The 27,158-nt window shown below is 35.5% G+C and overlaps 1 protein-coding gene across 4 annotated transcripts in view; it reads right to left on the bottom strand.

Moving 5' to 3' along the window:
- Positions 1–27,158, bottom strand: part of HBS1L (HBS1 like translational GTPase) — an 85,181-nt gene that overhangs the window by 30,849 nt on the left and 27,174 nt on the right. The window lies entirely within an intron of this gene.

The raw sequence follows: 27,158 nt of genomic DNA on the forward strand, positions 1-27,158 counted from the left end.
GAATTCTTTAGAATGAAGTTTTGTTATTTTCAGTAAGAGTACCATTAGGATTTTGTCCACATAAAACTATAGAAATTGCACTGCTGCACTGGTAAGTGTATATACATAAATTCTGTTTAAAAGTTAGAAAAGGTAAATTAATGTATATAATTCATTCAAAACATTTGTTATCTACCTACTGTATGCCAAGCATTATGCTAGAAATATAATGTTGAACAAAAGCAGACACAATCCTTGTACTGAGAAAGCTTATAGTGGAGAAAATGTACTAACTGATCACAAAAATATAAGTAAAATTAAAACTGTCACTAGTGTTATAATCCATATATGATTTGGTGACAAGGCACATGAAAACAAGAGTTAAGATGCAAAAAAAAATGAATAGGAATAAACTACAAAGAAGAACATTTCAAACAGAGAGAGCAGCTTATATATAAAGGCCCTACTGTAGGAGGCACCGTGGTCTTCAGAGAGTGAGAGTAGAGGGGAGAGGGAGCAGAGTAAAATGAAGCTGAAGAAGGAGGCGATGGTCAGGCAATGCAGGGCCTTTAAGTCACAGCAAAGATCCCAATGTTCGTCCTAACACAACTGGAAGCCCAGAAAATGATGTAAGAACGTGAGGGGGAAGGGAAATAGAGGAAAAGATAAATGGTCACTCTCAAAGAAGTCTGGGCTGGAGTATATATTTGTGACTCATCAGCACATAATTAGTTGCTGAAGGCACTGACATAAGTGAGATTACCACAGCAGAGAATACTGAGGAAGAAAACAAGTGCTCTGAGGACAAAGCCATGGAAGAAATGCAACCTTTAATCATTGAAAGAGACAGTAAGAAAGAGGAAGGACAAGGCCTGCAAAAAGGTGACAGAGGAAGGCTAGGGGAGAATGGTGCCCAAAGCTAAGGGGATTTGGCATCACCAGAGTCTGAGGCTGCTGTTCAATCAAGTGAGACGAATGAAAACATTCACTAGTGACGCAAGCCCTTTAGATAAAGGTCATTAGTAGAGTTAGCAAGAATCATTTGAGAGACATGAGGGGAGGAAATGTTAGAATGGGTTAAAAAGAAAATGAAGGTAAGAAAACAGAAGTAGCTGCAAGTGCATGTCCACTATCTCTTACGCATGATTCCAAAGTCCAAAAGCTCTAAAAAAAAAAAAAAAAAAAAAATCAAGGTTTTTTTTTTTTTTAACTCGTTTGGAAGTAAAACCTGACCTGGACTGAAGTGAAGCTTTTTGCAGCCCTTACTTACTCCACTTAAAGTGAAAAGCCACACAGTCCAGTGCAGAAATAACAATGTGATGATCATAGGGTGCTGCCCCAAATCCCATCGGGGTATCACACCACAGGTGTTAATGCTTTCTGAAATCCAAAAACTTCTGATTTCTGAGTCAAATCTGGTCCCAAGGGCTTAGATAAGCAATTGTGTAGATATATGGACCAATGACTCTTAAAAAAAATCTGACTGGCAACAGGAGGAATGTGGTAGAATGGTAGCAAAAATGTTATATGGGATCATCTGATGGAGAAAGCAAAACTGAGAAAGCCTGGTTCAAAGTATCAAGAAGAAAAAAGATCATGTCAGGTGTTTTAGAATTTCTGACAATGCAGAAAGAGATGGGTCATAAAGCACAGGTAGAAACTGAACTAAAATAGGAGAAAGGCACTCTTACTACAATAGAAACCAGACTGGTATGTTGAGAAGCTAGAAGATGAAAACTCCTAATAGTTAGTTCCTATTTTCTCCATAACATAGCAACTAGTTATCTGGTGAGACTGAGGGTGACTGAGAAAAGTTAAAAGACTAGTGAAGCGAATAAGGCTTTCAATTTTTGCACAAAGGATGAGTTGAACACACACCAAAATGGGGGAACTGTTGGACAGTACTGAGATTTACAGTATTTAAAATTGAGATTTGCCCATTTAAGATTTGTAATAATGAATGTGCAGTGGAATCAATCTGCCTGTCCATATGACTTTTTCTAGCAATGTTCAGTCATTCAGGAAGAGGCACAAAGAAGATACTGACTGCGTCATTCAGAGGTAGGTTTCTACTCAACAGATACAAAAAACAAGCAAAGAAAAAAAGGTGGTTGAATGGCAACAAAAGGGGGGAGTTACTGAAATTATAAATCACGAACTCTAAATTGGATTAAACAAAATGATAAAGGAAGAGTGCTGATGCACTCAAAGTTGGGGTCCAAAGGTCAAGAAAAGTTCATGACAAGAAATACAACGAAGTGGTTGTGGTCAGAATGGGACACGTGATTTCATGATTTGAAGGGAGAGGAAGTTGAAGGGAGGGAATTCAGCAGTGAATTTCTGATGGAAGGTAAAGGTCACTGGAAATGAGCTGGTCAAGGAACTGCCAAGTTCAGAGCACTGGACTTGTTTTCCCACGTGGATACACAAGCTATGATCATGAAGAGCTCAGGGCATAAAAGAAAACTGTAAATCAGCTGCCAAAGTCTTAGTGATCAAGGAACAGTAACTATGACATTGTTCAGGAGATGACATCAGTGAAGGCTGGTTAGGGCAAAAGACAGAAGCTTCAAAGGAGCCGGGATTTAAGGGGGGAAAGAGAGTGAAGGAATATGGTTGGAAATGGCAGAAAAGAAAAGAAAGTTGACTTTCTAGACCTTGGAGTTTGAGAGGATATACATGAACACAGGAAAACAGGTTGAGAATTCTGGAGGGGTTTGATTTCCATGATAAAAGCAGTTTCAAAATTCTAGCAAACTTAGAAAGGGGTGAGTGAATTAAAAGGGAGGAAACTGAGAGCATGATGATGATGATAATGGGGGGGCGGAGGGAGGGGGAATGAGGGAGTGGTGTGTGTAGGTGGGGAGAACACTCTGACTGATAAAGAGGCACAGCAGATTTTGGACTCTGTCAAAATAGAGTAAAAGACTCAGAATACATAAAAATGTCTCAATCCAAGTAAGACAAGGTTAATTCCCACTTCTGCCTTTTTTTTTTCCCTGATTATAAAATACTTATTAAGGTATACTTTAGGGAATATAGTGAATATAAAACTTAAGATAATTAAAACTAATTTTAATACCTTCTATTTTGTGTATAAAAAAATCCCTTGACTCACTTACACATTTAGTACATTAAAATACTTTAATGGTGACTTTTATAAAAATTAGTTGGCTCATAAAACAAAAGGTCTTTAAGCATAAAGAAAAGTCACAATATGAACTCATACTATTTCTGGCTGTGCTTAGTCACTCAGTCATGTCCAACTCTTTGCGACCCCATGGACTGTAGCCTGCCAGACTCTTCTATCCATAGGGATTCTCCAGGTAAGAATACTGGAGTGGGTTTCCATTCCCTCCTGCAGGGGATCTTCCCAACCAGGGATCAAATCCAGGTCTCCTGCATTGCACATAGATTCTTTACTATCTGAGCTACCAGGACTATTTCTAGGAATGCAGTAAATATTTTTCATTTCTGGCGATTTCTATCTACAGGATATCCAACCTCAAACCAAAGATGCAGTATTTCAAAAATTTGGTTATATAAATGAAAGTCTTATTTAGGGAAAAAAAAAAAAACATGAATCTGAATATCAACCATTAAAGCAATGGTTCATAAACCTTTTTATTTTGGTCAGATACCCCTTTGAAAAAGCTAATGAGAATGGGACACTTTTGACAGAAAAATACACAGCACAGAAAATTCTGCATGCTATTTCAGCGGGTTCAGTAATTCCAACCCTAGAACTCTCCCCTTGAGAACCTTGCTTCCGCCTATTTTGGAAATACGCTAATTCAATTTTATGTTATCCGTAACCGATAAAAGCATATGCTCAATACATTTTCTATTAAGCTGTTATTAACAGCAGTGTGATGTGGTTCCATTTATCCAACCACATTACACAGTTCCCTTCATAACTAGCATCAAGCTGATGACAAGTAAAATCTACTGACACAGGTCAGAAATGAACTAATAACTAAAATAACCAGTCATGGAACAAGAAGAGATAACATATATCCATCACATATAAATGTAAAATGTTTACTGTATTCCCTCATCTTCCCCTTGAGGGTTTAAAATTTCAAACCATGAGTTCCTCCCCACTGCTTTTGCAAGTGATCTTAGTTCTCTTCTTCAGGCAATAACCTCAGTTTACTTTCTACCTACCTCTTGCACGTAACACCAGCCACCTCCTAATGCTTAGAGATCTGGGCTCTAGAAGCCATTCTGACTCTTGCTACATGTGCTCATGTAGGCTCTTCTGCCAGAGGTTGTATATTCTCTTTTACCTTCACAGCAACCATGCAAAGTGAGTATAATTATTCCTACTTTAGAGAAACTAAGGTTCAAAACAGTTGCTTTGTCAAAATTATAGAACCTTGGGCAGTGACACAGCTAGATTAAAAAAAAAAGGATATGTATCACATGGTGATTAAAGAGCTTATACACTAGTCTGAGACAATTATAAAAGCTGTGGAGATTAAGTTGTAGAAACAATAAGCAACAGAATTCTAAGTATGCATCTGAGTAATTAGGAACAACTTAACAAATGAAATGCGATTTGACTGAACCTGGAAAATAACACAAGAAAAGTCATTTTTAAGTGTTAATGGGGCAAAAGTTCTGAAAAAGAATGGGCAGTGACAAAAGACATTTTTAAAGACTATATAACACTGAAGCTTTGAAGGAAAGAGTTCTTTAAAAAAAAAAGATCTTTCATAGATTTATTTTCAAGGGCTATTTTCTCATGCAATAAGTAGAGAGTAAAACAAATAAATATATTAAATTAGGGAGGATAATTACTGTTTAAAATGGGAAAAGCTAAATTAAGAAGAGGTAAAACAAAAACCATAAAAACATATGTAATAATGATTTCTCCATAAAATATGCTGCCATGTCTCATCTGTTTATAATCCCTTAACTTTCCCCTAGCCATTAATAAGGCATTCTCTTCTTCATTCCTAGGACACTTTAAACTCTATAGGTATCTTCCACCTTGCAGTAATCAATTCTAGTTAGTCTAGCATGGCTAGAAATCTAAGGCTCTGCCACCAGAAAATTTATGAACTTGAGCCTAGACTGAGTCATCAAATACTCCACAGACTGAGTTTATCCCATGGGCAAAATAAGGATATCATTACCTAAACCCTCTGCTGCTGCTGCTGCTGCTAAGTCGCTTCAGTCGTGTCCGACTCTGTGCGACCCCATAGACAGCAGCTCACCAGGCTCCCCCATCCCTGGGATTCTCCAGGCACGAACACTGGAGTGGGTTGCCATTTCCTTCTCCAATGCATGAAAGTGAAAAGGGAAAGTGAAGTCGCTCAGTCCTGTTCCGACTCTTCGAGACCCCATGGACTGCAGCCTACCAGGCTCCTCCGTCCATGGGATTTTCCAGGCAAGAGCACTGGAGTGGACTGCCATTACCTTCTCCCACCTAAACCCTCTACCTGACAACAATTTTGTAATAAATATTGTATTTGTAAAAGCATACCAACTATTTTAAAATACTGTCAACTAAAAAAAAAATGTCAGATCTTCTTCTTTGGAATTATGTCATCATCGTTCATAGAACATCCTTGCCAGAAAATTTCTACATCAAAAATAACTGCTGAAATTCGTGGTCAATACATATTTACTGACAAGTATCTTTAGTTTCACTGGATACTGCTGTACCCATTAACCTCTTTTATTTTTTTAAGTGATTTTAGTCAATTGTAAGGTCAGAAAGTGCTGGAATAAACATGTACCTAGTCATAAACAGGAACACAAAAATTATACCTCAACTTGGCTTGAACCTAGTGTTTTTTTTAATTTGCTTAATTGTCTTCCCAGGTGGTGCCATTGGTAAAGAACCCACCTGCCAATGCAGGAGACATAAGAGACCTGGGTTCGATCCCTGGGTCTGCACGATCCCCTGGAGGATTGCATGGCAACTGATTCCAGTGTTCTTGCCTAGAGAACCCCATGGACAGAGAAGCCTGAATGGCTACAGTCCATAGGACTGCAAAGAGTCAGAAACGACTGAAGTGACTTAGCACATAACACATACAAGTCAGTCTAAAGAGTACATTAAAAAAAAAAAGACATGGTATTACAAAATCCAATGGGACTACTGTGGGGGAAAACATGCTAAGCTAATGTTCACCTCAAAGAGTAATGTGAGAGAATGACCAATAAAATTTTTTAAAGATGATGATAGTTGACTGGAACTACCAGGTATCAATCATTAAGCTGAAATAATTAAAATGTGGTAATGGCACAAAAACAGCCTGATGAATTAGAATAAAGCACCTGCAAATGAACCAATAGGAATATATTTATGTTCGAGATACATAAAAATAAGAATTAAATGTATGGAAAAATACACAGGAATATATAGGTTACAAGGGGCTTCCCTCATGGCTCAGCAGTAAAGAATCCAGCTGCCAATGCAGGAGACACAGGTTTGATCCCTAGGTCAGTAAGATCCCTTGGAGAAGGAAATGGAAACATGCTCCAGCATTTCTGCCTTGAAAAATCCCATGGATAGTGGAGACTGGTGGACTATAGTCCATGGGGTCACAAGTCAGACATGACTTAAGTAACTCAACAACAAAAATACAGGTTATACACAGTCCTCTAAAAAAGCAGGAATTTAACATATGCAAAGAAATGTTTCAAATCAGCAGGAAAAGAATGGGTTATATCCAATATTGTATTGGGAATACTGGCTATCCATTTGGAAAAAAGACCCTATCATAGGTTTACAGTGTATCATATATAAATTCCTTAATGACTAAAGATATGAACATAAAGAAAATATAAAAATATATTTAATTTTCAGGTACGGAAGACTGACAAATTTTACATTAAAATTTTAAAATGTTTCCAAAAGATACCACAAGCAAACATAGTGTATGTGAGGAAATACACAGAAGGGGTTAATATACATAAAGAGCTCCTAGAAACCAATAAATGAAAGTGAAAGTGAAGTCGTGTCCGACTCTTTTCGACCCCGTGGACTGTAGCCCACCACGCTCCTCTGTCCATGGGATTTTCCAGGCAAGAGTACTGGAGTGGGTTGCCATTTCCTTCTCCAAAGGATCTTCCCAACCCAGGGATTGAATCCAGGTCTCCCGCATTGTAAGCAAGACACTTTACTGTCTGACCCACCAGACAAACCAATAAATAGACCAGTTCAAAATACACAACTCAAAGAAAGGTGTAGCAGAGGAAATGGAGTAGGGAGGGATGAGCAGAAGGGAGAGGAGGACTGAAAAGAGGAGATGGTAAAAGAAGGGGAGCATACGGTTAAAGGGAGCAGAGGAATAAGTAGGATTTCTACTTTTTTTATTAGCATCCAGCATTGCAAAGGAAAATGGGAAAAGAGCACTATCTGACACCATTGGCAAGAGTACAACCTTTGGCAGGGTTATTTGATAAAAATAAAAAAGTTTACTATATACACTGTATTTCTGGAAATGTGTCCTACAGAAATACGAACGCTACTGTGCAAACAATATATAAACAAGATTATTTACTGTGGTGCTGTTTGTAATGGCAAAATGATTGTAGATGTACCTCAATGAGGAAATGGTTAACAAATTATGATGCATCCAAACAAAGAAAAAATTTGCTTCAGAAAAAATAGTAAACCTACATGTACGGAAAGAAAACCATGAGGCTTTCCGTACAATGGGAAAAGCAACTGCAATATTATACAGCAAAGATGCTATACCATTGTGCTATTGGCATTAAAATGTCTACAAGAATGTAAATAAACTTTTAAAGTGATTACTTCGAGAGACGATATTAGGAAAGAGGAAGGACTTTTCATCTCAAAATTTATATACATCTATGCTACAATGACTACATATACCTTTTATAATTAAAAATGTTTAAGTGAAAACCATATATATCAAAACATTAAAAATTCATTTCTATACTATTCTTCAGAGATGCTCTTGATTTCTATTTCATGTTTTGAAACAAAGGTACAAAGTTCACTCAATCAATCATCCAATGATTACTTTATATTCAGAATGCTCCAGTAAGGTTGAAAGTAACATTCTCAAGAGTTTTGTCTTTTCGTGTTAAGTAACCCCTTGTTAGGTTCCAAGGCTTCCTGAGGGCAAGGACTGAATCTTTTGAATTTTTCTATTTCTACAACTGAAGTATTTGATACAATGCATATCACTTATACATGTTTGCTGAATGCTGAAGTGAACAAACAAAATCATTTCCTAGTAAATTCCTAAAAGGAATGAAGGTGAAAACTAAAGGGAATTATAAATGGAACATCTTTGAACGTGGAATCTTTTATTGCTGAAAAAAAAAATCATGGTAAAATCTATCCTACACTCTTACATTTTCTAAAGCAGGATTTCTCACTCTTAACTACTGACATTTTGGACAGGATATTTTTTTGTTGAAGGTGAAGCGGTGTATTACAGAATGCTTAACAGCATCCCCCAAATGTCTACAGAGCCAAATGTCTGCTGTGGGACAAAATCACCTCCGGTTGAGTACTGCTCTAAAGAGTTACTAGCAAAAGAATTAAATACTTATGATACAGCCAATAACCATCCCATGTCAAAATCCTCCAGTCGACTCTCACTTGAGAGTATAGTAAAGGAGGAAGTCTACCTGCTGCCAGGTAGTCTGGGTTGAATCCAGGCCCTGAAACTTTACTGACTGACTTCAAGTGAATCACTTCACTTCTCTCTGTGCCTAGTTTCCTTGTCTATAAAGTGGTAACAATATTAAAACCTATCTAATAGATTAAGAGAATTTAATGAGTTAACACATGTAAAGGGTTTAGAGCAATACCTGGCATATATTAAGTACTCAATGATTCATACCACACTGAATCTATAGACACAAATTAATCTCTTAACAATCATGTATTAATTCATGACAGAAAGGAGGGAAATGTTGGGTGACTCTCTCTACTAGGTACTAGAATAGAGAGATCAAAGACATGATACTTAGGTGGCGCTAGTGTCAAGAACCTGCCTGTTAATGCAGGCACATGTAAGAGAGGTGAGTATGATCCTTGTGTTGGGAAGATCCCCTGGAGAAGGGCATGGCAGCCCACTCCACTGGGTCCACAGGGTCGCAAAAAGTCGCCGACTGAAGTGACTTAGCATGCACACACGCATAGCCTCAAGAAACTTTATGTCTAACAGAGATACCACACAAACATTATTACAATATGAACTGCTATAAGAGACACAAAGACAATGCATAGGAAAGGTCCTAACCCACTATATTGGAAGAATTAGACAAGTTTCCTTCAAAAGATTCCTAGTGAATCTTGGAGGGAAAAATAAGGAATAGGGACTCAGAACCTGACACAATGCATACGACTGACAGCAGATCAGCATGGTTGGGAAATAAGAGATTAACTGGGTGAGAAGGACAGAAAAACTGGCAACTCATTAAGACCACATGTAATATTTAGGTATTTAACTTGATTTTGAAATATAAGAGCCACTAAAAGAATTTCAACATTGATAAGACATACCATATTGTGAATTAAAATGAATTGTGGAGGAAAGACTGAGGAAGAGCAGTTAGAAAACTGCTGTACTGACATGCGTAAGAAATTCTATTAACTGACCTAAGAATGATGGAGATGGAGAAAGGGTTATTTAAAAGCTATTACAAGATAAAATTAGGGACATTTGCTGCCTGAATGTATGTAAGAAAGTAAGAGAAAGAACAGCTGCCAAATTTTCTAGCAAGGAAAAGTAGATTGCTATTACCAAATAAATATATGACAGAGAACTAAAAGAAGTCTACTAGTCAGGATCTTGCTTCTCTTGGATGGTCTCTTATTCAAGTGCAAAATTAAGAGCAGTCCATTCTAAATGGACTACCTCCTAAATAGACAGATTGCCTATTTCATGTTTTTTTTAAAAACTGCTTAGACACCATCTCAGGTCTTTTTTCCAAGTTAAATCGTATCATGTACGTGGCACTGGAGACACAAAGATGATTACCAGTCTCTGTTTTCAGGTAGCTTTCATTCTAGATGTGATGGACCTGTAAAATGACAAGGCTGACAGAAAATATAAACAAAGAAAAGAGAATACTGCAGGTGATCACAAGTGCTATGACTATACCTGAGTACCAGAGCACATGAAATAAGAGGGGACAAGCATGAAAGATAATACATTAACAAAATATGGTGATGAATTAAATGTTAGGGAGGCAGAAAATACACATTAATCCCTATGACTCCAAATTAGATATGAATATAGAACACACTGGATCTGATTATTTTCTTTCAAGACAAATAGAAATTGGATAGAAAGCTCGATAATCAAGTTTGCAAAGCCGAATGAGAGCGCTATTAAAACACAAGTAAACTGAGATCTGGGAATGGATGAAATAACTTACAGAAAGTGAAATGAGAAGGTAGTGAAGGTCCAATGAATGTACGCTAATAAAGGGAGAAAAGAAGCACTCACATTCCTTGTACAGTCCTTACATGAACTAAGGTTCATACAATTATGCAAATTTGCTGGTTGTATTATTAGAGATAATTTGGTGCTGTCCATCATGTTATAGGTGAAAACTTAAGTGGATTTCGAAAGATCATATGCCTGATAAATGAATTTTTCTCCAGGATATTTCACAGGCACCCTCTCCTTTCCACCCTGTTTCTGACTGCACATCCTCAGAACTTCATGGAAGTACATTTCCCAAGGTAACCAAATCAGATCTGTTTTGAAGTTAATAAATATACAAAACTTGCTAAGTCAAGCACCTCTGTAAAATCTTAATGCTCTGTCTCAGTTCAGTTCAGTCGCTCAGTCGTGTCCGACTCTTTGCGACCCCATGAATCGCAGCACGCCAGGCCTCCCTATCCATCACCAACTCTCAGAGTTCACTCAGACCCACATCCATCAAGTCAGTGATGCCATCCAGCCATCTAATCCTCTGTCATCCCCTTCTCCTCCTGCCCCCAATCCCTCCCAGCATCAGAGTCTTTTCCAGTGAGTCAACTCTTCGCATGAGGTGGCCAAAGTACTGGAGTTTCAGCTTTAGCATCATTCCTTCCAAAGAAATCCCAGGGCTGACCTCCTTCAGAATGGACTGGTTGGATCTCCTTGCAGTCCAAGGGACTCTCAAGAGTCTTCTCCAACACCACAGTTCAAAGGCATCAATTCTTCGGTGCTCAGCTTTCTTCACAGTCCAACTCTCACATCCATACATGACCACAGGAAAAACCATAGCCTTGACTAGACCAACCTTTGTTGGCAAAGTAATGTCTCTGCTTTTGAATATGCTATCTAGGTTGGTCATAACTTTTCTTCCAAGGAGTAAGCGTCTTTTAATTTCATGGCTACAGTCACCATCTGCAGTGATTTGGGAGCCCAAAAAAATAAAGTCTGACACTGTTTCCACTGTTTCCCATCTATTTCTCATGAAGTGATGGGACCAGATGCCATGATCTTCATTTTCTAAATGTTGAGTTTTAAGCCAACTTTTTCATTCTTCTCTTTCACCTTCATCAAGAGGCTTTTCAGTTCCTCTTCACTTTCTGCCATAAGGGTGGTGTCATCTGCATATCTGAGGTTATTGATATTTCTCCCAGCAATCTTGATTCCAGCTTGTGCTTCTTCCAGCCCAGTGTTTCTCATGATGTACTCTGCATATAGGTTACATAAAAGCAGGGTGACAATATACAGCCTTGATGTACTCCTTTTCCTATTTGGAACCAGTCTATTGTTCCATGTCCAGTTCTAACTGTTGCTTCCTGACCTGCATACAAATTTCTCAAGAGGCAGGTCAGGTGGTCTGGTATTCCCATCTCTTTCAGAATTTTCCACAGTTTACTGTGATCCACACAGTCAAAGGTTTGGGCATAGTCAACAAAGCAGAAATAGATGTTTTTCTGGAACTCTCTTGCTTTTTTGATGATCCAGCGGATGTTGGCAATTTGGTCTCTGGTTCCTCTGCCTTTTCTAAAACCAGCTTGAACATCTGGAAGTTCACGGTTCACATATTGCTGAAGCCTGGCTTGGAGAATTTTGAGCATTACTAGCATGTGAGATGAGTGCAAATGTGCGGTAGTTTACAATTTTCTGATTTTAGTTGTCTACTTAGATACTTCTGATCATGTTAAATTAGTAATTCTGATTTCATTTAATATTTGCCGTTTCAAAATCTAATACAGAGCCTAGAATTTAAATCTTTCTCAGCTTAACATAGATGTTTCCAATTAGTAGAATTTTAATTTTCAGTGGGAAACTAGAAGGGTACGCTAGTCTGCCTCTAATAACAAACATCTGGATACAATCTTCTTAACCTTTTGCTTATGCTCATTTTAGGTGGGGAATGGGATATTTAGGGTCTAAAACATACATTATAGCATAATGCTATCAAATTTAGGTCACACACAATAATCCCAAATTCTTAAAAATGATAATTCCAGACCAAAGTGATATGACTTGAAATAAAAAACCTTTATTGTAAATCTTCATGTAGCATATATCATTTCTCATCTATCAGTATAAGTATGTGCCTTACCTCTGCAACTAACCTCTGAGCTCCAGAAGGATATTTTTAAATTTCTTTTCCACAAGAGCAAGTCCAGTGGCCTAATATATACTAAGCACTCGAATATTCACTAAGATTACATAATCTTATGTATGGAAAGAAGTAATAGGTTCCCTGACTCAGTGATTCTCAGCTTGCGAGGAGAAGGTAGGTGCAAGCACATTCTTGCCCTCTTCCCCTTTGAAAAGTATTGTCACTGACAGGTACCGATCCTGACAAGAAAGTGGTACATCTCAGGTGTCCTGGGGCAAAAAAAAAGAAAAATTACTGTGAATGACTTTTTTAGTGTAAAACTAATTTTATAGATGAAGAAGTGAGGTTCACAATTTGTCCAGCCCTGGTTAACATTCTTTGCAGATTATATCAATCTACCTTTTGTTGACTGGTTTCAGGTTCATAACTAAAAATGTTTGAAGATGTCTCAAGTCAGGAAATTAGTTCAGATGACCTTTTACTGTTGCCCTCATACAATTTTTAAAAATAACTACTTAGCCTGTTCAGTGAGAATCTCTTCCCCACATATGCCGCTGCTGCTAAGTCGCTTCAGTCATGTGCGACCCCAGAGACGACAGCCCACCAGATTCCCCCGTCCCTGGGATTCTCCAGGCAAGAACACTGGAGTGGGTTGCCATTTCCTTCTCCAATGCATGAAAGTGAAAAGTGAAAGTGAAGTCGCTCAGTCGTGTTCGACTCTTAGGGACCCCATGGACTGCAGCCTACCAGGCTCCTCCGTCCATGGGATTTTCCAAGCAAGAGTACTGGAGTGGGGTGCCATTGCCTTCTCCACTTCCCCACATATATATCATTAAACCTCTAAAATGTTTGAACATTTTAATACTATTAACCACATCAAATAGGATACTAGGTAATGAAAAACTGTTCTCTAGGAAGTAATATTCTTAAATTCAATTAAAAACAACCCAGGTTTGTTTGTTTCATATAAAATCTATAACTAAACATGAGAGGTATTACCAGGGACATTTTAAGAAAATAAGCTTATTTATCTGCTGATTGTGTTAAGTAATTTCAAATTTAAACAGGACCTACAAAGATGTGAAAACACTGTAACATTAATTTGTTTTAAAGTTTATAATTTTTAATAAACATTTTTAAAGTATTCTCTGAATCAAACTGGGATTAAAAATTGACTCCACTTTTAAAGATGTGTGCAAGTAGGCAGAAAATGAAGACAGGGAAAACACAGCATACAAAATTGTATGTAAACTTGTCTGTACAAACCCTACTAACATAAAGAATAAAAATGCATAAGGAAAATCCTAAAAGGATGTGGCAAAACACAAGATTTTGTCTTTGGGTAAGAAAATCATAAGTGACTTTTTCCCCTTTTACTACATTAAATATTTAGGAAAATAAGTTAATGGAGATTCGAGAAACTTTAAAAGGAAGAAATTATTTTTCATATTTATATGATTAAGACAGAAATTTACAATTTAAAATCATTCAAATCAAAACATCTCGAGTTTTAAAATATATATTTTTTAGGTTTTTTTTTAAACTGAGGTTTTCCAGGTAAATACATTTTTTGCCATGAATCATTATAGTTCCTATAAGTGTTTCAATACAGAAACACATGCAAAAAAAAAGATTTTCAAAGAAAGTGTGTTAAATTTTCAATGAAAAATTACTTCAAATAGAAAATCATTTCATTGAATCTGGGTACACATATAAATTCTAGTTACTAGATATACATTTAGAAAGCACAACTAAGCTACAGAGAATAAATCACTTTCTTCAATATTACAACCACACTGTGATTTGTTCAGTATAAATTATTTTTTCATTTTAAGATATCCTTCATATAGCATAACCTGCCTCATCAAATCCATCACTCTGTATCCATCTCCTATGATACAGAAGAAAAAAATGTTTTATCCTAAAAAATATTCATTGGGATCAGCTTTCGATTTTCTATAAGTATCATTGAGCCAGTAATCTTAAAAATTAAAAACTTTTGATGAACAGATTTCAACTTTATATTAGGCTGGATTATATGCTTTGAAGTAGTATTCACAAAATTTTATAATCTAATATATGCAATTAATTTAAATTATATTAGGAGCAATAAGAGTTCTATCCCCTAGAAGAGCAAATGGCAACCCACTCCAGTATTCTTGCCTAGTACATCACTGTACAGTACAGGGAACTATACTCAGTATCTTGTAATAATCTACAAGGAAAAATAATCTGAAAATGAATATATATATACATATATATATATATATATAAAACTGAATTGCTTCGCTGTACACCTGAAACCAATGCAACATTGTAAATTAACTATAATTTTTTTTTAAAAAGATACGCAATGAGTCATAACCATCTCCAAACATCATCATGAATCCAAAAGTGGGGCAGTCATTCCTAAATAAGAAAACTTGGTAAAATCCAATATTATCCAATATCCAAAAATGACTCCATAATAACAAATGTAATGAACTTTCAAGCAATTAGCAAAGGAAAGGAAAGGGAAACTAATGTTTTAAGAGACTGCTACATGGAACAAGCTGGGTTAAAGATGAATCATCTTAATACTTCAAGACAGAGAATATTTTTACCATTTCAAAGAAAAATTCAAGTCTCAGAGAAATCCAGTAATTTTACTAAGGTCATGCAGATACCAAATGAAAGACCTAGGTTACAAAACAGTATTAATTTAATTCAAGCGCTATCATCCTTTTCTGCTATATCCCATGCTACCAGTCAGAGCATACAATCTGATGAATCTTTTCAATTCTAATGAAAATCTGAAAGAAAATACAAGTTCGACTATTTTTTTACACTTCACACAAAGACAAATTTTAGAGGAATTAAGTCTTAAACTCATATAATTTTCCCGAAAGAAAACAGAATATATACAACTTAGGCTTGATTTTTTTTTTTAATCCAAGACTGCAACCTGTTTAAACAGAACCATATGAAGTTTTAAATTTTTCTGTAGAAAGAGACCATAAATAAAGAAAATGAAAAGACTGGAAACATTTACAATGTATATGCTAATAAAAGATTAATATCTGTAATATAAAAATATTTTAATAAGAAAAAGACAACCTAATTAAAAATGGGTAAAATATACAAAACTAGCAATTCACAGAACAAGTTTAACGGCAAGTGAATATATGAAAACATATTCAACTTCATTAACGAAGCAATGAGACATTAATTTCTTACCTGTCAGACTGTCCAAAATCAAGATAAATAATGACACTAACTGCTGAGGGGAGGGATGAACCATACCACCACTCATTTAGCAAAGGCTGTATCTATTGGAAAGCAAGCAGTATACCTTTAAACCCAGCAATTCCACCACAGGGATCTCTCACAGAATCAAGAGCCCCAGTTTCTAAGGATATGTACACAGATGTTCTATAAACAGAATAGTTCACAGAAACAAAAACTGGAAATAAAACTAATATCCTTCAGTATGCAATATACTGACTAAATGATAGCATAGCCATCCCACAGAATATGACGTAATTACCAAAAGAATGGGCTTCCCTGGTGGCTTAGTGGTAAAGAATCCACCTGCCGATGCAGGAGACCCAGGTTTGATCCCTAAGTAGGGAAGAAACCCTGGAGAAGGAAATGTCAACCCACTCTCATATTATTGCCTGGGAAATCCCAAGAACAAGCAAGCTTGAAGGGCTACAGTCTATGGAGTCACAAAAGAGTCCGACATGACTTGGCGACTAAACAACAACAACAACAAAAGACTACATTGGAAATACTCCAGTTAATAGTGCATGACAAGGAAAATGAAAAGTATAGTACTTCTTTTCTTTTTTATAACAGTAATGAAAAATCCCTCTATGTATGTGTTTATTTTTATATATGATTATGTGAAAATAAAGAAATACATGGAAGAATTTATATCAGGCTGTTAAAAATGGCTAAGAGAGAAGATAAGTCATCTCCCAAAAAGGGCTTACATAAAAAGTAAGGGCTTTACATAAAGTCATGAATGACTTTAAAAAACCAAAAAACTCAGCGGAAGTAAATATAAGTCCCTAATGAATTAGATTTTACTATATAATCACTTTTTAAGGCACTTGTTCCTTAGATAGTAGTAAGAAAACACTTTATTTCTCTGAACCAAGTTCAATTATCACTTGTTGAGCATTCTTTATGTGCCAGACACTGTGCCAATTTTATTACATGGGTTATTTTACTTATGAGTGTGTGCTCGCTCAGTCATGTCTGACTCTTTGCGGCCCAATGCACTGTGACCCACCAGGCTCCTCTGCCTGTGGAACTTTCCAGGCAAGAATACTGGAGTGGAGTGCCATTTCCTACTCCAGGGGGTCTTCCCGAACCAAGGATTGTACCTGTGTCTCTTGCATCTCCTCCACTGGCAAGCAGATTCTCTACCACTGGCACCATCTGAACTTCTAAAGTTAGGTACTATCTTCTTATGAGTGAAAGTGAAGTACAAGTGTTAGTCACTTAGTCGTGTCTGACTCTTTGTGACCCCATGGACTGTAGCCCGCCAGGCTCCTCTGGAATTCTCCAGACAAGAATACTGAAGTTCCTTCTCCAGGGGATGATCCTGACTCAGGGATCAAACCCAGCTCTCCTGCATTGCAGGCAGATCCTTTACCGTCTGAGCCAACAGGGAATAAATGACATTTTAGACACAGGCACCATGGATACAATTTTTAGGGACACAAAAATGACTCTCATCATAGCTCCTCCCTCCCACCAAAGGAATAATCTCTCTCTCTTATCTACTCTATTAATGAATGAAAACATCAATAAGAATATAAAATCCTTCCTTTATACAATAATGCTATCAATGCTATTATGATTAACAAATGAAAGAAATAAATTAGTATAATCTTCCTGAAAGTAACTTCACAATATGTACTAAAGCATTGAAACTGTCTATACCTTTTTATCTAGCAATATTATTCTTAAAAAACCTTTTATAAAATAATTGAAAAAAAATGCACAAAAATGTTTACTGAAGTATTTTTGGTAAAATTACATTGAAAAACTTAAGTCCTACAATAGCTGTTTAGTTAGATAAAATAATAATATTATGCAGCCTAAATTTATTGGCATACCAACAAAGGTCTGAGTAGTTGCTAGGGACTTGAGAAGGGGAAAATGTAGAGTTGTTAAATGAGTACTGAGTTTCAGTTTATAAGACGGAAAAGTTCTGGAGACTGGTGGCATAATAATGTGAATATACTTACTACTACTGAACTATATGCTTAAAAACAGTGAATAAATTTCATGCTATCTGTATTTTACCACAATTGAAAACAGAATTTACCAAAGTAAAGAAAATTTTTAAGTCTGTAGTACATGATTAAGTTAAATGGGTTAAAAAATGAAGTGGCCCCATTTTTTAAAAAAAGAACTAATATGTCCTATATGAAGAAAAACATACACAAACTATAAAAGAGGACTTTAGTATATTAGAAGCATTTTATTCTGAATTTTGGCTCCACCATTCACTAGTTTTATGGCCCTGGGTACGGTGTTTAGCCATTTTCAGCCTCAGAGCCTCCTGGTGACACTAGGATTAAAAAAAAAAGAACACCCCTACTCGACATGATTTATTAAAAATTGAGTACATTAAATGTGATAAATGAATCAGTATAAAGAGTTTAGTACAATATTTGGTGTGTAGTAAGTGTTTTTCAGTGGTCCTATATGGATGTGAGAGTTGGACTCTAAAGAAAGCTGAGCACAGAACTGATGCTTTTGAACTGTGGTTTTGGAGAAGACTCTTGAGAGTCCCTTGGACTGCAAGGAGATCCAACCAGTCCATCCTAAAGGAGACCAGTCCTGGGTGTTCATTGGAAGGACTGATGTTGAAGCTGAAACTCCAATACTTTGGCCACCTGATGCGAAGAGCTGACTCACTGGAAAAGACCCTGATGCTGGGAGGGATTGAGGGCAGAAGGAGAAGGGGACAACAGAGAATGAGATGGTTGGATGGCATCATCGACTCAATGGGCATGGGTTTAGGTAGACTCCAGGAGTTGGTGATGGACAGGGAGGCCTGGCATGCTGTGGTTCATGAGGTTACAAAGAGTCGGACACAACTGAGCGACTGAATTGAACTGAAGTGCTCATCGATATTGCCTACCATTACTGTGTAAATGCATCAAAATACGAATAGTTCTGAATTCTGAATAAAGGGATTAAGTATCCACTGGCTCATTTGGACTTTCTAGTTTTACTCAATAAACACTATCATGTATTATTTAAGCATGTGCTTAAAGATGGCACCAAGCTAACAACTATTTAAAAAATAAAATTCTTCAGGATTTTTAAATCAAACAGAATTGTTGGTTTGCTTAAGGAATCAAAGACAACACAGTGACTTAAAATTTAATGAACTACAAAAGGACTTCATATTATATGACCACTAATTTACAAGGATTTAGAAACTGTTATCAATTCTCTATATAGCTATGCCAAAACCTCTAAGTAATATAGTAGAAAAATAGTTGAAAATAATTTTGAAGTACCTCACTGATGATAAAGCTGATTCCCCCAACAAGAGATTTAATTTTATTAAGTTACACAAAGAACCACAAAACAAGATTAAATTTACAATATAAAAACTTGTTGCAAGTAATATATAACAATGAAAAGTGTGTTCAACTAACACAACACTGTAAATTAACTATACTTCAATTTTAAATAAATCAAAATAAAAAAAATTTTTAAAGGATGTCCAAGTCCGAAAGAACTCAATTTGAGTTACAATTTGCTCTTAATAGCTGTGAAGTATGGCAAATTATTTATTTCATAGAAGCCTCAGTTTCTTCCACCTACCTCACAGATTCTTATAAAAACCAAATAAAATATATACAAAGCCTGACACAAAGTTTACCTTCAATGCATTAATTCACTTCCCTATCTCCCCTTGAGAAGTGGCAGTTTCCAGAAGAGAACACTTTCAAACACAGCCACGGGAAAACACCTTGGCTATATCTGGTGCTTCTATTAAATCAGACTTAGCTCCTGAGGGACTACTATAAAATTCTAAGGAAAAGTCTAGGGTATAAATCTATGTCCCCAGTGGCTACCATATTTTTCTGCCAAAAAGTGAACATGCAATAAATGCTAGCTAAATTGAACTGTATTTATCAGTTCCCATTCTAATCCATCCTAATCCCTAGCTAAATACTTAGCAATTCTTTCTCCGAAAAAAATATTTAAAAGGATTTATAATTGCCTTGGAATGAAACAAGAAAGTATATACAAATATATGTAATCTGATTATAATTTCTATGGTTTAAAAAAAACAAGGTAATTAGGATGAAAAGAAAACTCTATTTAACATTCATGCAATTCTTACATGGTACTGGCTATACAAAGAAGACAGGCTGTTTTGAGAGTCTAAAGCAAATTATTTTTAAATTAAGCAATTAGTGCTTCAGTTTTTCCAGTGTAGGTGTATACACAAAGAGAATCTTAAGACATATCTGAGAACATTCTGAACTACTTAAGTTTTTAACTGAAATAAACCACTTCCTTTAGAAGCCCACATAATTTTAAAGCAGAAAGCCAATTAGTTCTGAAGCTTTCTGTGCAAGTATAAAATTCTTCTAACTGCTTCAATAAAATTACTCAGTGAAAAATTAATGAGAAGACTCTTCAAAGAAAAATATACTTAAAAGATGAAATCAAAAAATTCCAGCTAAATATAACTCCCTATAAAAAGATTAAAGCAAAATAAAATATATATTTAAGTACATTCATGAAAAGTTCATATAGATTCAGAACTGTTCATAACATGCTGTATTAGTAATTTTTCTTTGTAAAAGAAAGATACACTTTTCAAGTTAATCATAGTCTTTACTTCAAGGATTAAAATCTCATAATATATTTGACCTGAGAAGGGAGAAAAAGAGGTTACATATCCTCCTAAAAATTTAATGTCACTATTATGTCTATTTAGTTACTTAGGTTATGCTGAAGAAAGAGACAAATAAAGCGCAGTAAGTTTTAAAAAAAAAAAAGGCCTCATTGCAAGGGTCTACAGCTCTGCTTTATCTTTAATTTCTTGTAATCTTCTCTAGGGAACAATTTGCCACTGAGAAGCAAGGCTAGACTATGCTAATCATCATCTGAGTACAGTTACAAATAATACTTTATAGATATTCAAATAGTAATACACACTATAGTAGATATACACTGTATGACATTTGTTTAAGAGACTATTAATACTATAAAACTAGCAAAACAATGCCTGCAAATTAACTATATCCTCATGTAAAATTAGGCTCTATTTTGTAAATGAAAACTTCACTTGAAAGGTAAAACCAGAATAAATTCAAAAGGGAAAGGAAAATGATACATAAGAGGTTTCTAAACAGTATGAGCAAACCAATTCTACTCAAGACACATTTTAGTATTCAAGTATATTTCTCCAAATAAGGAAATCAAATATATTTCTCCAAACCCTCCAACACTTGTAAACAATGACTTTTCTTAAAGCTATGATTAATGCAATGGACATACCAATTCTAAGAACCATATAAATGCTAAACATATTTTTTTGGCCACACCACATGGCATGTAGGCTCTTACGTAAGTCTGTGACCAGGAATCAAACCTGTGCCCCTGCAGTGGAAATGTGGAGTCTTAACCACTGCTTGGCCAGGGAAGTACCTAAAATGTTAAATTTAAATTATGCGTGATTCCCTCCTATTTGTGGACCAACTACTTTTTCTTTAATGTTTACTTATTTTTAGACCAAGTATTTTTCTAAAATAATCTAAATAAACCCAGTGTTAGAAAAAGCCTCAACAGCAATCAAGAGAGTTAAAATGCTTAATTTTACAAAGAAGCGTTCATTGTGTCGAAAACTTTCTCTTCTAAGTTGGTTGACTAATTATAAAATTTTAGAGCATAAATAGTAAGATTCTTCTGCCCAGAATTTTCCTTTCAAACAATAATAATACGTACATTTCAATTTCTGGATTTCTTTATGGAAAAAAAAATGCTACTTAGTTTTATAGTTTGGTAGTGAATCCCTCCCCTCCTGGTAGGTTTAAGGTGACAAAAAACTATCAACAGAAAACAGATTGTCCCATGATTTTAATCCCTAAATATATACTCCTTTGGCAGTTCACCCATACAAATGTATAGCAAAATTATATGATAACCTAATCTAAGGTTATTTATACTTGCTATAATGGTTCAATATTACATATGCTTATAAAATGAACTCAAATGTTATCTAAGTTAAGGAGACACATAAATATTTAATACATCACCTTAGAAATTGAAGAGTTCTAACTTATTACAGGATAAAAGGTTAATTTTCACATAGACATTAAGTTCTCATTCCAAAATTCTAAGAATACAAATATACTGAGGGATTTCCCTGTTAGTAGAGTGGTTAAGAATCCACCTTCCAATGCAAGGGATATGGGTTTGATCCCTGATTAGGCAACTAAGCCCATCATACTCAATGCTACAACCACTGAGCCCAAGCACACTAGAGCTCAAGTGCTACAACTAGAGAAGGCCCGGTGTGCCGCAACAAAGCGCATGCACACCTCAGAGGGCCCAGTGCAGCCAAAACATATGTGTGTCTATATATACTCCCAAATAAGCGTAATAAAAAAAAGCTTTCTCCTAGACTTCAGTGGTATGTTACCACCAAGACAGGATGCTATGGTCAGGGGAATTATTATACCTAAGCATCAAAGCTTTTGGAACAAGGTCTGTCCTATCACATACCCGAAAAGAAATTATTCACAAACTTCTCAAGTTATCTAGCTTCACAGCTGTTTGGGGCATTTAATCTAATCAAGTGTTGCTGGGAAGACTTGTTATTTAGTTGCTAAGCCTGACTCTTCTGAGACCCCATGGACTGTAGCCCACCAGACTCCTCTGTCTACGGGATTTCCCAGGCAAGAATATTGGAGTGGGTTTGTTGGAAAGATATATCCAGTTAAAAAGACAAAGTAAAGCTGTTTCTCTCACTTTTCCCCTCAAAAAACATACCCTCCCTACACATACACACACACACACACAAACACACACAATAAAAGAAAAGATGATAAAAAACAAACAGACGAAAAAAGTAAAAAATAAGCCAGCAGAGCTTACAAGAAATACAGATTGAAAAAAATCAAAACAAACAAAAAATACAACTACTTTCAGAAATTTAAAAAGCCATGCTAGAAGTATATATGATAGAAAACTGTAGAGCAATGTCTGCAAGACCCTCCAGAAAAAAAAGACAAACCAAGGACTATTATTTCTAATGCAGATATACGTCACAGTATCATTTTAATATATTCAACAACTTGGGGAAAATTTCAAATGAATATTTTGGGAAGAGGGGAAGGTGAGAGATGGAAAAGATGTCAAATAAGTGATAAATAGAGGCCTAACCACGAGAAACCAATCAAGCTTAATATAACTACAGTTGGTTAAAAACTAAGGAAAATTTGAGTACAAAATCTAAGGAAAGTGTTAAAATTTTTGGTACTACATTAAATAATATGACTAAAATCATCAGGAGATAAAAGGAGAGAAGAGGTCAAGTATGAAAAAGTATAACTCTGATGAGCTCAACTTTTAAAGTAAGGACTCATCAAAGAACTGATTAAAGTTAGTAATTCAGTTAATAAGGTTTAAAAAAGAGGTATAAATACTCCCCCTAAAAACTTAAAATATTAATAAAAATTATAAGAGGAGATGAAGTATGTGTGTCAATTTCTTCATCTTTCATGAGAGAGCAGCACATACATACATACTGTTTAAAGTTGACAAATTTTTTAGAAATGGTAACATGTTATTATTCTGTAAAATTTGAAAAGTAACAGAAATATATTTTGGATTAGAAAGACAGAATTTATTACTGACATTAACCTATGAAATAACGATAAAACTACATTGGACAACAAAGAAAACCTGAATAAACTTCAAAAAGTAAAATGTACCAACCACATTCTCTGATGACAGCACAATGAAATCAAAAATTATAACAAAAATAGCAAATAAAAATCCCACAGCAAACTGGGATTTAAGAAAAAAAGAACACTTCGATTCTTGGCTTAAAAAGAAAATCAAAATTAAAATGGGGATTATCCAGAAAATAACAATAGCTCTAAAAGAACACAGAAAATAGTAACTAAAAGAATCCACGTTACAGCAAATACAGTTTTCATAAGAAAAACAGTAGCTATAGAGACAAAAGTTAAGAAAGAGAGAATGGGAACAATGCATATCAACTTCAAGGGAGTAGGGAGAAACAAGACAAGTGCAGGACTCGGATTTCAATCTAACAATATATTTCTTAGAACAAAAACAAATACCAGAAATGTGTAATACAAAATGCTACCTTCTGTTGAATCTAAATGGCAAGTTCATAAGTACTTGATACATTATTCTCTGTGTTTGACATTTCATAAATGACTACTGGAGAAGGCAATGGCACCCCACTCCAGTACTCTTGCCTGGAAAATCCCATGGATGGAGGAGCCTGGTAGACTGAAGTCCATGGGGTTGCTAGGAGTCGGACATGACTGAGCGACTTCACTTTCACTTTTCACTTTCATGCACTGGAGAAGGAAATGGCAACCCACTCCAGTGTTCTTGCCTGGAGAATCCCAGGGATGGGGGAGCCTGGTGGGCTGCCATCTTTGAGGTCGCACAGATTCGGACACGACTGAAGCGACTTAGCAGCAAATGACTACTAGTAGACAATGTTTGCTACAATGCAAAACAAAATCATCTGTCAACCAGATGAAATAGATCATTTTCAGAAAATTAAAACTTCCCAAGCTGACCTTAGAATATTGAGAAAGATAATTCCTATCATAAAACAAATAATTTCACTGCCCTTCAAATTATAAGAATAAAGAAAATTCTAAATTCTCTAAAAAACTATCACAAGAGAAACCAAAACATGACAAACAACACATACACACAACTGTATAATTTTATGAACATACAAAACAATTTTAAATAAAATATTTTCAAATAAAATCCATTCCATTAAAAAAAAAAATTTACCACGACCAATTAGGAATGTTCCAGTATTACAAGACTAGGCCAATACTAGAAACTCCATTTAATAATGTAATGTTTAGTGCCTAATGAAGACAGATTATTTTTTTCTCACCTTTGACTGTGTGGATCACAATAAACTGTGGAAAATTCTTAAAGAGATGGGAACACCAGACCACCTTACCTGCCTCCTGTATGCAGGTCAAGGGGCAACAGTTGGAACTGGACATGAAATGAACTGGTTCAAAATTGGGAAAGGGGTATGTCAAGGCTCTATATTGTCACCCTTATTTAACTCCTATGCAGAGTACATCATGTAGGAATGCCAGGCTGGATGAATCACAAGCTGGAATCAAGATTGCTGGGAGAAATTTCAGCAACTTCAGATATGCAGATGATATCACCCTATGGCAGAAAGCAAAGAGGAACTAAAGAGCCTCTTGATGAAGGTGAAAAAGGAAGAGTGAAAAAGCTGGCTTTTATAAGTCAACACTGAAAAAAGGAATATCACAGCACCTATTCCAATCACTTCTTGGCAAACAGATGGGGAAAAAATGGAAACTGGGACAGACTTTATTTTCTTGGGCTCCAAAATCACTGCGGATGGTGACTGTGGACATGAAATTAAGGGACACTTGCTCCTTGGAAGAAAAGCGATAACAAACTAAGACAATGTATTAAAAAGCAGAGACTTCACTTTGCCAATAGAGGTCCATACGGTAAGAGGTATGGTCTCTCCAGGAGTCATGTACTGATATAAAAGTTGGACCATGAAGAAGGCTGAGTGCCCAAGAATTGATGTCTTCAAACTGTGGTGCTGGAAAAGACTCTCAAGAGTTCCTTGGACAGCAAGGAGACTAAACTAGTCAATCCTAAAAGAAATCAACCCTGAATATTTATTAGAAGGACTGATGTTGAAGTTGAATCTCCAATACTTTGGCTACATGACGTGAAGAGCCAATTCACTGGAAAAGACCCTGATGCTGGAAAAGACTGAAGGCAGGATAAGAAGGGGACAACAGAGGATGAGATGGTTGGATGGCATCACTGACTCAAAGGACATAAGTTTAAGCAAACTCTGGGAGATGGTGATGGACAGGGAAGCCTGGCACGCTGCAGTCCATGGGGTGACAAAGAGTTGGACACAACTTAGCAAATGAACAACATTAAATGAAAAAGAAGACTAAAAAACAAGACAGCTTATAGGATATTTAAAATTAACAGTAATATAAAGCTACAGTAATTGAAAATTTGATACTGGCACAGAACAAGACAAAGAAATAGAATAGCACAGAGTCTCAAAAAATGCAAAACAGATGGAGAGAGGAAAATTTAGCATCCGTCAAAGATGGTATTTCAAATCAGGTTAAAAAAGAAAAAGGACATGTAATACAACAAAAAGTAACTGTGAAAAATGGAGCTATTGAAAAAGAAAACATGTTGGAAACTATGTTTCTTCCTTACCCACTATAGCAGCTAAATCAAACACTCAAATGTTTTTTTAAAAAAAGAGAGAGAACCTGCTAAACACAGAGAAGAAGCAATTTTTTAAAAATTATCTTGTAGTAAAGTAGAACTTTCAAACAAAAACCCATAAAAGATTAGTAAACTTTAATATACTTTATTATTAATATTAAATATTCTATATTATGAATATCAAATTATTTAATCATTTATTAATTTGTTATAAATTTTAATATGAATTAGAAACTTTTAATATAAAATGTTAATATTTATATATATAAAATCAACAATTTGTCTTATAAATGATCTAAAAGATGACAAAGAAAAAATATTTTCCATGCACATAACAAAAGGATTAATTTTCTTAGAATTTAAATATAAAAATCAAATATATTAAATACACAAACACATATATTCCTAGAAGTCATTATGAAGGAGAGCCAGCAGAAAAATCGTAAAAGATTAGGAATAGGTAGTTCTAAGAAATACAAATAGATTCAAACATATGACAAAGTAGTCAGTTTCACTCATTTAAGACATATAAACAAATGATAAGAATACTTTCCAATTATCAGGTTGGCATAATACCCAAAAGAGCAATAATCCTATCTGTGAGAATTTGAACAAAACGCACTCATAAACTTGTGTGGAAAGGAAATTAGCACAGGTTCTATTAAGGACAATTAGACAATATCTATCAAAAATTTTAAAGTATATACTTATGGGCCTAGAAAATCAATCAGTAGAAACATAGGATGTTCATTCAGGAGTCAGTAGTGATAGCAAGAAAATGTTAACAGGGACTATTTAATGCATAAACATATGGAATTCTACACGGCTTTTAAAAAGAATGAGATTGATGTCTATATGCTGGTAAGGAAAAACCTGCAATATACTTAGCATGCTAAGTGACACAGATATTCAAGTGTTACAGTATCCTCCCATTTGTATAATGATATGTATACAAATTTGATATGTCTAACACACAAATAGTTCCAGAGAAATATAAAATATTTTTTTACAGATTTGCTTTACAGCTTCCTCTCGGGGAATAAGATGTGGGACAGTATTTAAGAGTGAAACTCACTTTTTACTTTAAATTCTTTCCTACACGTATGTGCAAGATATATTTATTCTAAGCTGGGAATATAGCAATA

The sequence above is a fragment of the Bos indicus x Bos taurus genome, chromosome 9 (genome assembly GCF_003369695.1).
Source record: "Bos indicus x Bos taurus breed Angus x Brahman F1 hybrid chromosome 9, Bos_hybrid_MaternalHap_v2.0, whole genome shotgun sequence".
NCBI lineage: Eukaryota > Metazoa > Chordata > Mammalia > Artiodactyla > Bovidae > Bos > Bos indicus x Bos taurus.